A 12,718-nucleotide genomic window follows, 5' to 3' on the forward strand; every position below is an offset into this window, starting at 1 on the left:
CCAGGAGTGAGGTATTAGTCTCAACAGTATGTGTCTGCTCTCTGATCATAGGAGGATTTTACTCATTTACCTCCCCCATTATTAGGCCCTGCGATAGACTAGCGTCCTGTCCAGGGGGTGTACTTGTACATCAAGCTGCCACACGCTACAAAAACCCTATGGGACATTCTTGCTCGGACAAGACTACTTACTTATCTCCCCAATTATGAGTGCTACTGTAAAGATATGGTATTTATTTATACTAATTGTACTAACTCTGTGGCGCAGTTTCCAAGACACAGATGTATTTGTTATTGTTATTTGTTCTTCACTGTGTATTTATTCCTTGTGTCACTATTTCTTACCCTATTTTATCTTTAACTCTGGGCGGCAGGTAGCTTAGTGGTTAAGAAAGGTCGCTGGTTCTAATCCCTGAGCCACCTAGGTGAAAAATCTGTCGATGTGCCCTTGAGCAAGGCACTTAACCCTAATTGCTCCTGTAAATGACAACAACAACAAAAAACTCTGCATTGTTGGAAATTGATTGATTTGAGATTAAGACTAGTCCTGTACTAAAAAACGAAGGTTGATGGTGAATCTCCTTTCTTAGTGCTTTTTAGGATCGGGTTTAGGGCCTAAACTGTGTTCGGGATACTGGCCCTATGTGGTCATAGGAATTGAATGTCACCTGAAAACTCTCTAATTGTATGATGTCTGAGGATACTGCCCAAGGCAGGGGTGTGAGGTGTCAGGAGTAAGGGGTCAGGGGTTAGACTCTGAGCAACATATCAATTTACTAATCACTTTCCTTCCAGTGTTCAGACAAATGGATGTCCTGAGGCTGATGGTGAGTCTGATGAAGATGTCAAGAGTCATGTCAACTATCAAAACCTGCAACTCTCAAAAGCTATTTCGTTACACTGTGCGTGCATCCATGCATCTTTGATTAAATGCGGAAAAACACATCAATATCACTTGCATTTGAATTCAAACAAGAACGTTCAATTATTGTGCAAATGAATTGGTTGATGAGAAATCCAGCCAAATGTACTACTGGCTGCAAATCTCATAAACACACACACACACACACACACAAACACATACACACAAATACTGTAATAAATAACGAACACAAATCCAATTTGATCACTTCTGGCTGAATGAACAGGAGCAGAAGATAGGTGTTGTACTGCAAAGAGCAGGATGGTGGCTGGGAGGGAGGGAGGGAGGGGTTGGACAAATTGTCAAAGCAAGGAACACTACCACTGCAGGCACCATGGAACTGAAACAGTTTTCACCATAAATATGTGAGCTGTTAATATAAATATGTACACACCAACACACACACAAACACTCACAATGTGGGTTATAGAGAAGAAACATTCTCTGATAGTATGATAAGTGACATTATAAAACAGCTTGAAGGAACACATTGGCTGTGTCCCAAATGGCACCCTATTCCCTAGTGCTGTCCAAAGTAGAGAATAGGGTGCCATTTTGATATAATCCTGTTGAATTAAGCTCTGCGTTTACATTACAGCACATTCCAATCTTCTAAAGATACTGTTTAACCTTCCAGGACACATTGTCTTGTTCTAAAGCACAGCCTTGCTCTCTTACAGTACAGAGACACTGTGCAGGTTTTCTCAGGGGTTGGAGAAGATATAGCTGCTGTCCCAAATGGCCAGCCAGGTCACCCGTGATACAAGTCAGTATTCAACGTCGGGAGATGACATGGAAACCAGCCACTAGAGGAAACAGTGAGCACTGTTACCTTTAAGTAGGTTTCGGTTTTGCTAGGGCATTGTGGATGGAGATGGTATCTGCCTCTGATTCCAAATGTTGCAAGTTCAAATCAAGCGATATAATGTTTTTTAAATATATTTTTTGTTTAAAGCCTATCCCAAACCTTAACCCTAACCTTAACCATTCAGAGTTAATGTTTAACCTTAAGAATTTGGAGTTAATGCCATAAAGGAGAATTTCACACTGGGGGAATCTGGGCTTGTTTTCCTCATGTCTGAGACATTTCTAGGTCAGTGAGATGTGTTTCACACATAATTGCCCAGGAGGAAGGCAGGTCAGGGCTTCGCGTGCTGAATTATACACCCTATGACGCTTTCCAGTGTATTGGATCTAAAAATAAATGTAGTCCTGCTTTATGGCATTTTGTGAAGGCTCTATGTTATATTGATTCCACTTTATGTTTTTGTGGGTGTAGATATGGTTGTCCTTGTTCGAGCCATTGGACGTCTTTCAACAATGTTCCTATCGGCGGATTCATTAGTAAATATACAAGCAGACACATTTTTTCCAGTACCTGAATGACTACAACTTGTGTTGGGTGGTGCTTCGTGCTCTGGCCCCCATCCCTCTCCCAAGGCAGTTTTTTTTTTTTAAAGGAGGCGGACACTAACAACAATCCTTTGGGCAAAACTGAAAGAACTGACCAGACACAATGGCTTCAAGTGATTCCTCTCATCAACACGAATTCGACGATGGAGCATCTATTAGCTACATGGTGACATTCAACCATACATGTTTCAACCGGAATATAGTGAAGAGGATTCGAAACAAAGAGTTGGATTTAGCTAACGTTAGAAGCTCAACTACAGCCGACGCCAGCACCAAGACAGCAGATGACAAATATGGTGCCTAGCTAAGTAAGTTATTTTTCCTGCAAGCCACCTAACTAGCTAACTTTAGTTTATCTACTGAAACCCATATTGTGTATTGCTGGCTAACATACTACTGTGTTACACGAGGTTAATCAAATTATTATTCTGTTTGCTAACTTAGCTAGCTAAACAACTACTGGTAGCCATATCTATGACTAAAAATAGAAGAGGTTTTACAATCGGAGATCTTTTGTATCTCGATTGTAAAATCTCTTCTCTTTTTAGTCATAGATACGGCTAGCTACTAAACAGCAAGCTACATTACAACCAGCCATCTAAAACTAGGTTTACAATTAAACATTAGCACATGGGCTCCCGAGTGGCGCAGCGGTCTAAGGCACTGCAGTTGGATAGCTAGTTAGCCTTGCACCTGCTAACTTATGTGCCTCGCATATGTAACTTGTTAGCAAACATCAGCAACTGTAAATAATTGTACTAGCTAGCTATGTTACATAATTGACGAGGGTTGACATTGGTTATGGTTATGACATTGGATGCATTTCAATGTCACAAAATGATAGGCATGACGCAATATAGGATTCCAAACAGATGTAAATAACAAGGATTGCATATCCAGCAAGCTAGCTAGCTAAGTTTACTACCAAACAGTGAGAAGAAACAATAATACAACAATTTACTGTTGTAAATCTCCAACACTGAAGCTGGTTTTACTATAACAATATTTGCCAAAGCATGCCTGATAGACATAGCTGTAGGGAGATACTGTCTGCCTACCTACCTAGGTTAATTTGTACGGTCTGGTCACTGTGCAAAGGTTGAGGGTTATGCCATATTTCTTTCTATTAGGCTACATTTATTGTTGTAAATGTAATCGCTGTGCCTGTGCACATGTATGCATGTTCAACTAGTCTACCCTAATGTTGATGTTATGCTGGCACGGTTCAACTGTATTTCAAACTGTACAATAGAGTATAATTTGTTTAGTTTTTTTTGTTTTACAGACAATTTCTGTGGGGCCTGGGCTTCTTCCTAGAAGTGAATTCCAGATAAATAAACAGAATTCCTTTGCATGCATGTGTCATTGTAGTAGAACTGTATCCCGTAAACTGTATCCCTCTCGAGGGATTAGACATTATGCTGGATTTCAAGCAGATGATTCATGAGGAGCTGAATGGCAGTTTGATCATGACAACACTCATCCAGCAGCTTTACAAGTATTCCCTGTACTTACTGTATGTTTCTTTGGTATGGCAATTTCGTCATGATCACCTCTCCCATCATCTGCTGATCACCAGTTCTCTTAGCTACAGATTGTTACACCAGATAATGTGATTTAACCAAAGATTTTTGGTATTCATTACTGTGAGTTACAGGATAGGTACTGTTTGGTGTAGCACAAATAATTTTCATTCTTTGGATATATGAATGTCTAGCATCTGTTTGATGCTACAGAGCCCTGCACAGCTTAAATCAATATCTTCTGTGAGTCCAGAAGGGCAGACAAATTACGAAGATTGATAGAAAATATATTTATTTTATGGTGGCTCTCCAACCCTGTTCCTGGAGAGCTACCGTCTTGTAGGTTCACACTCCATCCCTAATCTAGCACACCTGATTCTAATAATTAGCTGCATTTATACAGGCAGCCCAATTCTGATATTTTTTCCAATAATTGGTCTTAATCACATCAGATCTTTTTCAGAACTGATTTTATTGGTCAAAATACCAATTAGTAGGGGGGAAAAATCTGAATTGGGCTGCTTGTGTACACGCAGCCATAGTCTTTTATCCGGCTTCGGTACACTGGCAATGGTGGGATGGGGAAGCTGAGTCTCTTTGTGCTTATGGCGATGGGCTTGTCCTATCTGCGGTGAACGGCCAGCTGGATAAGACTCTGCCAAAAGTGGTGTAGGGCTTCTTAACCACCAACTGATTGGTCCTCTCTTGCAGAATATTTGCTAGTACTGAACGTCTCCTGGAAAGACATGGTTGTAGTCTTAGCATTTTACACTTTTTGTGGAAGGGACGTAGGGCAACATGCCTTTGTTGGTAAAGGTATTAACTGAATGGGACCGACTAGGGTATTGTTTAGGGACAATGAGGGGACATTGGGAGCTGCTTTTAAGAGGAAAGATCAGTCAACAAAGTGAATGGGCTGGGGGGCTAAAGAAGGTGTGAATTGTTGAAATGGCACTCTCATACACAACAATACATTTACTGTCTAAGCACAACCCTGCACAACCAAAAACCCCTTCCTCATCTCAAAGTACTGTCTGTAAACCTCTCCCAGCCCATTGATAATTCTTGTCAATAGTAGCCCTTTGCAGGGGAATTTTGTAGACGTCTTTGTTTTGTGTTTTGAGAATCTGCAGAGAGAATAATGAGGTGGATATGTCATTACTGTAATCTTGATTTTATACCTTTAAGTGTCCCTTGCTGGTTTCTGTCCCACAATCTTGTTGTCTTCCATAACCTCCCTCATGCTTGTGTACCCAAAATGCCTCCGCTTTGGGGTATTTTTCAGTAGGGCATTGTGAAATGACTCCAGATAACCTGAGTTTTACAAAAATAAAAGGTAAAAAGAGGGTAGACTAAATTGATTACATGGTCTGGAAGGCTACCTCTAACCACCTATAGCTCCATAACGACAAACACAAACCATACAAACACTATCCAGTTCATGTTTATACCATGATTACTGTAGATTGAGCTACAGTGGCTTTCGAAAGTATTTATTATTTTATTTATTTTTATTCACCCCCTTGGCATTTTTCCTATTTTGTTGCCTTACAACCTGGAATAAAATGGATTTTGGGGGAGTTTGTATCATTTGATTTACACAACATGCCTACCACTTTGAAGATGCAAAATATATATATATTTTTTAAAACAAACAAGAAATAAGACAAAAAAAAATGAAAACTTGAGCATGCATAACTATTCAATTACAGCTGCAAGTCTCTTGGTGTATGTCTCTATAAGCTTGGCACATCTGCCCACCGGGATTTTTGCCCATTCTTCAAGGCAAATCTGCTCCAGCTCGTTCAAGTTGGATGGGTTCCACTGGTGTACAGCAATCTTTAAGTCATACCACAGATTCTCAATTGGATTGAGGTCTGGGCTTTGACTAGGCCATTCCAAGACATTTAAACATTTCCCCTTAAACCACTCGAGTGTTGCTTTAGCAATATGCTTAGGGTCATTGTCTCGCTGGAAGTTGAACCTCCATCCCAGTCTCAAATCTCTGGAAGGCTGAAACAGGTTTCCCTCAAGAATTTCTCTGTATTTAGCACCATCCAACATTCCTTCAATTCTGACCAGTTTCCCAGTCCCTGCCGATGAAAAACATCCCCACAGCATGATGCTGCCACCACCATGCTTCACTGTGGGGATGGTGTTCTCGGGGTGATGAGAGTTGTTGGGTTTGCGCCAGACATAGCGTTTTCCTTGATGGCCAAAAAGCTCAATTTTAGTCTCATCTGACCAGAGTACCTTCTTCCATATGTTTGGAGAGTCTCCCACATGCATTTTGGCGAACACCAAACGTGTTTGCTTATTTTTTTCTTGAAGCAATGGCTTTTTTCTGGCCACTCTTCCATAAAGCACAGCTCTGTGGAGTGTATGGCTTAAAGTGGTCCTGTGGACAGATACTCCAATCTCCTCTGTGGAGCATTGCAGCTCCTTCAGGGTTATCTTTGGTCTCTTTGTTGCCTCTCTGATTAATGCCTTCCTTGCCTGGTCCGTGAGTTTTGGTGGGCGGCCCTCTCTTGGCATGTTTGTTGTGGTGCCATATTCTTTCAATTTTTTAATAATGGATTTAATGGTGCTCCGTGGGATGTTAAATTTTTTTAGAACCCAACCCTGATCTGTACTTGTTTGGAGAGCTCCTTGGTCTTCATGGTGCCGCTTGCTTAGTGGTGCCCCTTGCTTAGTAGTGTTGCAGACTCTGGGGCCTTTCAGAACAGGTGTACAGTGGGGAAAAAAGTATTTAGTCAGTCACCAATTGTGCAAGTTCTCCAACTTAAAAAGATGAGAGAGGCCTGTAATTTTCATCATAGGTACACGTCAACTATGACAGACAATTTGAGGAAAAAAAATCCAGAAAATCACATTGTAGGATTTTTAATGAATTTATTTGCAAATTATGGTGGAAAATAAGTATTTGGTCACCTACAAACAAGCAAGATTTCTGGCTCTCACAGACCTGTAACTTCTTATTTAAGAGGCTCCTCTGTCCTCCACTCGTTACCTGTATTAATGGCACCTGTTTGAACTTGTTATCAGTATAAAAGACACCTGACCACAACCTCAAACAGTCACACTTCAAACTCCACTTTGGCCAAGACCAAAGAGCTGTCAAAGGACACCAGAAACAAAATTGTAGACCTGCACCAGGCTGGGAAGGCTGAATCTGCAATAGGTAAGCAGCTTGGTTTGAAGAAATCAACTGTGGGAGCAATTATTAGGAAATGGAAGACATACAAGACCACTGATAATCTCCCTCGATCTGGGGCTCCACGCAAGATCTCACCCCGTGGGGTCAAAATGATCACAAGAACGGTGAGCAAAAATCCCAGAACCACACGGGGGGACCTAGTGAATGACCTGCAGAGAGCTGGGACCAAAGTAACAAAGCCTACCATCAGTAACACACTACGCCGCCAGGGACTCAAATCCTGCAGTGCAAGACGTGTCCCCCTGCTTAAGCCAGTACATGTCCAGGCCCGTCTGAAGTTGACTAGAGTGCATTTGGATGATCCAGAAGAGGATTGGGAGAATGTCATATGGTCAGATGAAACCAAAATAGAACTTTTTGGTAAAAACTCAACTCTTCGTGTTTGGAGGACAAAGAATGCTGAGTTGCATCCAAAGAACACCATACCTACTGTGAAGCATGGGGGTGGAAACATCATGCTTTGGGGCTGTTTTTCTGCAAAGGGACCAGGACGACTGATCCGTGTAAAGGAAAGAATGAATGGGGCCATGTATCGTGTGATTTTGAGTGAAAACCTCCTTCCATCAGCAAGGGCATTGACGATGAAACGTGGCTGGGTCTTTCAGCATGACAATGATCCCAAACACACCGCCCGGGCAACGAAGGAGTGGCTTCGTAATAAGCATTTCAAGGTCCTGGAGTGGCCTAGCCAGTCTCCAGATCTCAACCCCATAGAAAATCTTTGGAGGGAGTTGAAAGTCTGTGTTGCCCAGTGACAGCCCCAAAACATCACTGCTCTAGAGGAGATCTGCATGGAGGAATGGGCCAAAATACCAGCAACAGTGTGTGAAAACCTTGTGAAGACTTACAGAAAACGTTTGACCTGTGTCATTGCCAACAAAGGGTATATAACAAAGTATTGAGAAACTTTTGTTATTGACCAAATACTTATTTTCCACCATAATTTGCAAATAAAATCATAAAAAATCCTACAATGTGATTTTCTGGAAAAAAAATTCTCATTTTGTCTGTCATAGTTGACGTGTACCTATGATGAAAATTACAGGCCTCTCTCATCTTTTTAAGTGGGAGAACTTGCACAATTGGTGGCTGACTAAATACTTTTTTTCCCCACTGTATATATACTGAGATCATGTGACAGATCATGTGACACTTAGATTGCACACAGGTGGACTTTATTCAACTAATTATGTGACTTCTGAAGGTAATTGGTTGCCCCAGATCTTATTTAGGGGCTTCATAGCAAAGGGGGTGAATACATATGCACGCACCACTTTTCCATTATTTATTTTTTAGAATTTTTTGAAACAAGTAATATTTTTCATTTCACTTCACCAATTTGGACTATTTTGTGTATGTCCATTACATGAAATTCAAATAAAATTCAATTTCAATTACAGGTTATAATGCAACCAAATAGGAAAAACGCCAAGGGGGATGAATATATTTTGCAAGGCACTATATCTTAGCCGTCAGATTGTAAATATTTTGCCCAACTTACCTTCACATTGTTCAGAGCCAAAGGTTGGAAGGGCATGTTGGTGGATTCAGATTTTGTACCACCTACAACAAAATACACGACAATACACAATTTAACCACCCCACTAATTGTATTGAACTCTATTAGACTGGCTAGCTAAGCATACCTAACATGGACATTTCAATATTGTCAGCTTGCTGTTAGCTAACTAGCGTCACTAAATTGGCACAGGTAGCCTAACGTTAGCTAGCTTGCTAGCCTAGCTGGGTAAGTTAGCTAGCTAGTTTGTGGGCACGCCCCCTCTATCTAGCGGGCAGTATCAGCATTCGCTATGAATGCCGGACTTTGTGGTTCACTATGAGCAGACCAATACACAAAGAGTCCAAACTTCCTGATTCTACCAGTGAAATGAAAATGGGCTAGTTCTAGCATGTGGTTTGGATAATTGTGATTTTTAGTATAAAAACATAATGTTGTTAATATACTGTAGTAATGACTATATGGCGTGGCAGAGCCAGGGTGAAATACCCCTTTAACCTTAAAGATTCTGAGTTAATGCCTAAACTTAACCTTAAACACTTCTAAATTTAACGTGTGAGAAACATGGATGAAAGTCGAATTCTGAAGTGTGACTGTGAGAGCTGGTAGAAGCAGAACCCTACTACGTATATAGTGCACTACATTTTACCAGAGCTTTATGGATCCTGTTCAAAAGTAGTGCACTATTTAAGGAATAGGGTGCCATTTGGGACGCACACACATAGAATGAGAGAATTGGACGCAGTAAGTCACCTTTAAAGTGACATCCACTCCACAAAACTTCTGTCCTGTGACATCCCCACAGGAAGTACTACCCCCCCACACCCACACAACCACATCCACGCACACCTCTCCACCAAACTAGCGTTGGTGTTCTGACACCCCATTCATCAACCAAGTCTTTATATAGTTATTTAATTAGCAGCAGCACACTTAAAGCAGACATCATCAGGCTCCACTCTCAAGACTACACACACAGACACACACACACCTCTCCCCAAAACTAGCGTTCACCTTTCCACCAAACTAGCAGACATAATCAGGCTCCAAACCCCCAAGACTACACACAAAAACACACACACACGCATACGCACACACAGACACACACACATACACAGCACAGACACAGACTGTAGAAGTGACATGGAAAACCACGGATCGTGCAGCGAGGGCTGCATTTGTGACATCAACTGTCATTGTACTCAGTCTGCCACATTCTGACAACAGATTTAACACGGATGCATTCAAGCACACATAGTTGGTGTGTACACACGCACACACAAATTAACATGTACAATAGGTTGACTGTCTACTAAGGGGAGTAAAATACTCTCATTATATGTGATTTACAATATATTCTGTATCATTCGCTCTGAAGGGTAATTGTGTCTGGGTTAAATGTTGTGTGATTGATTAAGATGTTTCCCCGTCCTCGCTACTCCAGTTCTCATGGCAACTCCCTGCTGGGTCCTCTCTCTGTGGAGGGGAGGTCCCTCTCAGTGCCTGATCAAAATTGAGCAAGAAAAAAAAATAGAATAATACATCCCCTGTCAGGAAGCAGTATGTTTGAGAATGATGTGTGTGTGTGTGTGTGTGTGTGTGCGTGCGTGCACTGTTTTCTCCACAGCTGAGATAATAAGCCATTGGGAGGCTTACCGAGGGGCCTGAGGAGAATAAACACGCATAATAACCCACCATCATGTCACAAACTAATAAACGTGCGTGTGTGTGTGTGTGTGTGTAGAAAACCTCAAATTTCGAAGTTGTTCAAAATGTTGAATGTCGAAGTGTTTGGTTACTTCTCTGTATCGTTCCAAGCTTAAGTTTAGGCAATAACTCTGAATTCCTAAAGGTTAGGCACTAACTCCGAATGGATAAGGTAAGGGGTAAGCTTAAAACAAAAATACAAAAATGTATCACTCGATTTGATCATGGAACCTTTGGAACTAGAGGCAGATGCTTACGCCCATCCGCCATCTCTGTCCATAATGCCTTACCAAAACCAAAGCCTACTTGAAGGGAACAGCACTCACTGTCGCCCCTAGTGGGCGGTTTCAACGTCATATCTCGACGTCCTCAGACATGGACGGATGTCGAATAATAACTTGTATCACGGATGACCTGCCTGGTGTGTGTGTGTGTGTGTGTGTGTACTTGTGTGTGTGTGTGCTTGTGTGTGTGTGTGTGTGTGTGTGTGTGTGTGTGTGTGTGTGTCAGTCATATTCACCCTCCTGAGCTCAGAAGGACGATTGGTGTTTCAGAGGTAGAGCCAAGATGAAACAGAGAGGTTGTTTTGATAACCCCAACATTTCTGAGGGGGATTTCTAATGGCTATACAGTGTTATGGTGATGTGTTTTGTTCTGATAACAGGGGTTGGGGGGAGATTCAGACTTCTTGATAAATTGGACAAAGAGTTATTCCTTAGATAGACAGGCAGAGAGAGAAAGAGCCAGAGAGAGAGCGAGAGAAAGAGTGAGAAAAACTAGATAGAGGTACATACAATCCAAGAGACAAACAGAGAAAGACAAGATGGAGTGTTAAAGCCGAGAGAGAGAGAGAGAGAGAGAGAGAGAGAGAGAGAATTTTCCCTTTTGTACTTTAACTATTTGCACATCGTTATAACAATGTACATAGCCATCATATGACATTTGAAATGTCTCTATCCCTTTGAAACTTTTGTGAGTGTAATGTTTACTGTAAATGTTTTATTGTTTATTTCACTTTTGTTTATCCATTTCACTTGCTTTGGCAATGTAGACATATGTTTCCCATGCCATTAAAGCCCTTTGAATTGAATGAGAGAGAGAGAGAGACATATTCTCTCCTGGCTGTTGTTTAATTAGCTGGTGTTGTTGGAGATGCCACACATACATACGCACCTCTCTCTCAATCAATACCAATGGGACAAGAGGGAATGAGTGTAAATCATTAGCCCGTTAGCCAGCTAAATTGTTCCAGAGATGAATTGCGTCCCAAATGGCACCCTATTCCCTATATTGTGCACTACTTTTGACCTAGGCCCATAGGGAATAGGGTGCCATTTGGGATACATCCCATGTGCTGTTATTCTCCCCCAGAACAGAGACTGATTTCAGACTCCTCTGTCTCTGCAATTGTATAGGAAAACAGAATCTCAAATGGCCTATAGTATCGTGCACTACTTTTGACCACAGCCTATAGTATCGTGCACTACTTTTGACCACAGCCCCCTATGTGTTGTGCTCAAAAGCAGTGCACTACCTTGGGAATAGGGTGCCATTTGGAACACGTAGGAATGCTAACAATGCTTTTTTCTCTCCCTTTGTTTGTTTTAATTACCATGATAAAGTTAAATTGGGAACATTTGAGATATTAAACGCTATCTGTGTAATTGTTTGATTTGTTGAAGGCAGTTGTCTGTATTTCCTTGCCTGACAACTCAAATTCAATTAATCCGCTGCTCTATCTATGTTCTCTACATACTTCAGTCTGAGACTGCCATCGTTGAAGATGTTTGTGGTGACGTCAAAATTAATGGTTTTGTAGAAAAGTCATCAGCGATTGGATCATCTGTAACCAATCAGAGAATCAAAGCCAATAACCAATTGGTGTTGGTGGCGGTTGGGACTTTAAGTAAGTAATGTTAGACTGATATTGGGGAGGTCCTTGTCTCCACAGAAACAAATAAAAGATAAAGAAAACACATGGTGTTGGATAGAGATATCGAACTTTGTTAAGCGTGTGTGTGCATATGTGTGTGATAGCAGTGGCGACCCGTCATTCAGGGCAGGTGTGGCTCGCCTGTTTTGCATGTTATTTTGGCACTAATACGCATCACACAAACAACGTAAAAAAATAATAATAACAAATTGAGTTAATAAAGCTGCATACAAACTTGGTCTCTTTTTTGCTTTCTTGAGTAAGGCAGCTCTAAAATGCAGGTGTTTCAGCCTAGCTCAGTGCTTTCTGTGGTGGTGGGGCAGCCAGCAGAAAATACGGAGCGTAGGGGTTGGTAATGTTCTCTAGTTGCGCCGGGACTGGCTCAGTGTTCTGTCGCTCATGGGGACATTACGTCACTGCCAAATCTAAGGGTAGAGCTAGAAAATTCAAGCCCCTTTGGTGCTGCCATAGAGTTATATTAGAAG

Source organism: Coregonus lavaretus, assembly GCF_964263955.1.
Source record: "Coregonus lavaretus genome assembly, chromosome: 6".
NCBI lineage: Eukaryota > Metazoa > Chordata > Actinopteri > Salmoniformes > Salmonidae > Coregonus > Coregonus lavaretus.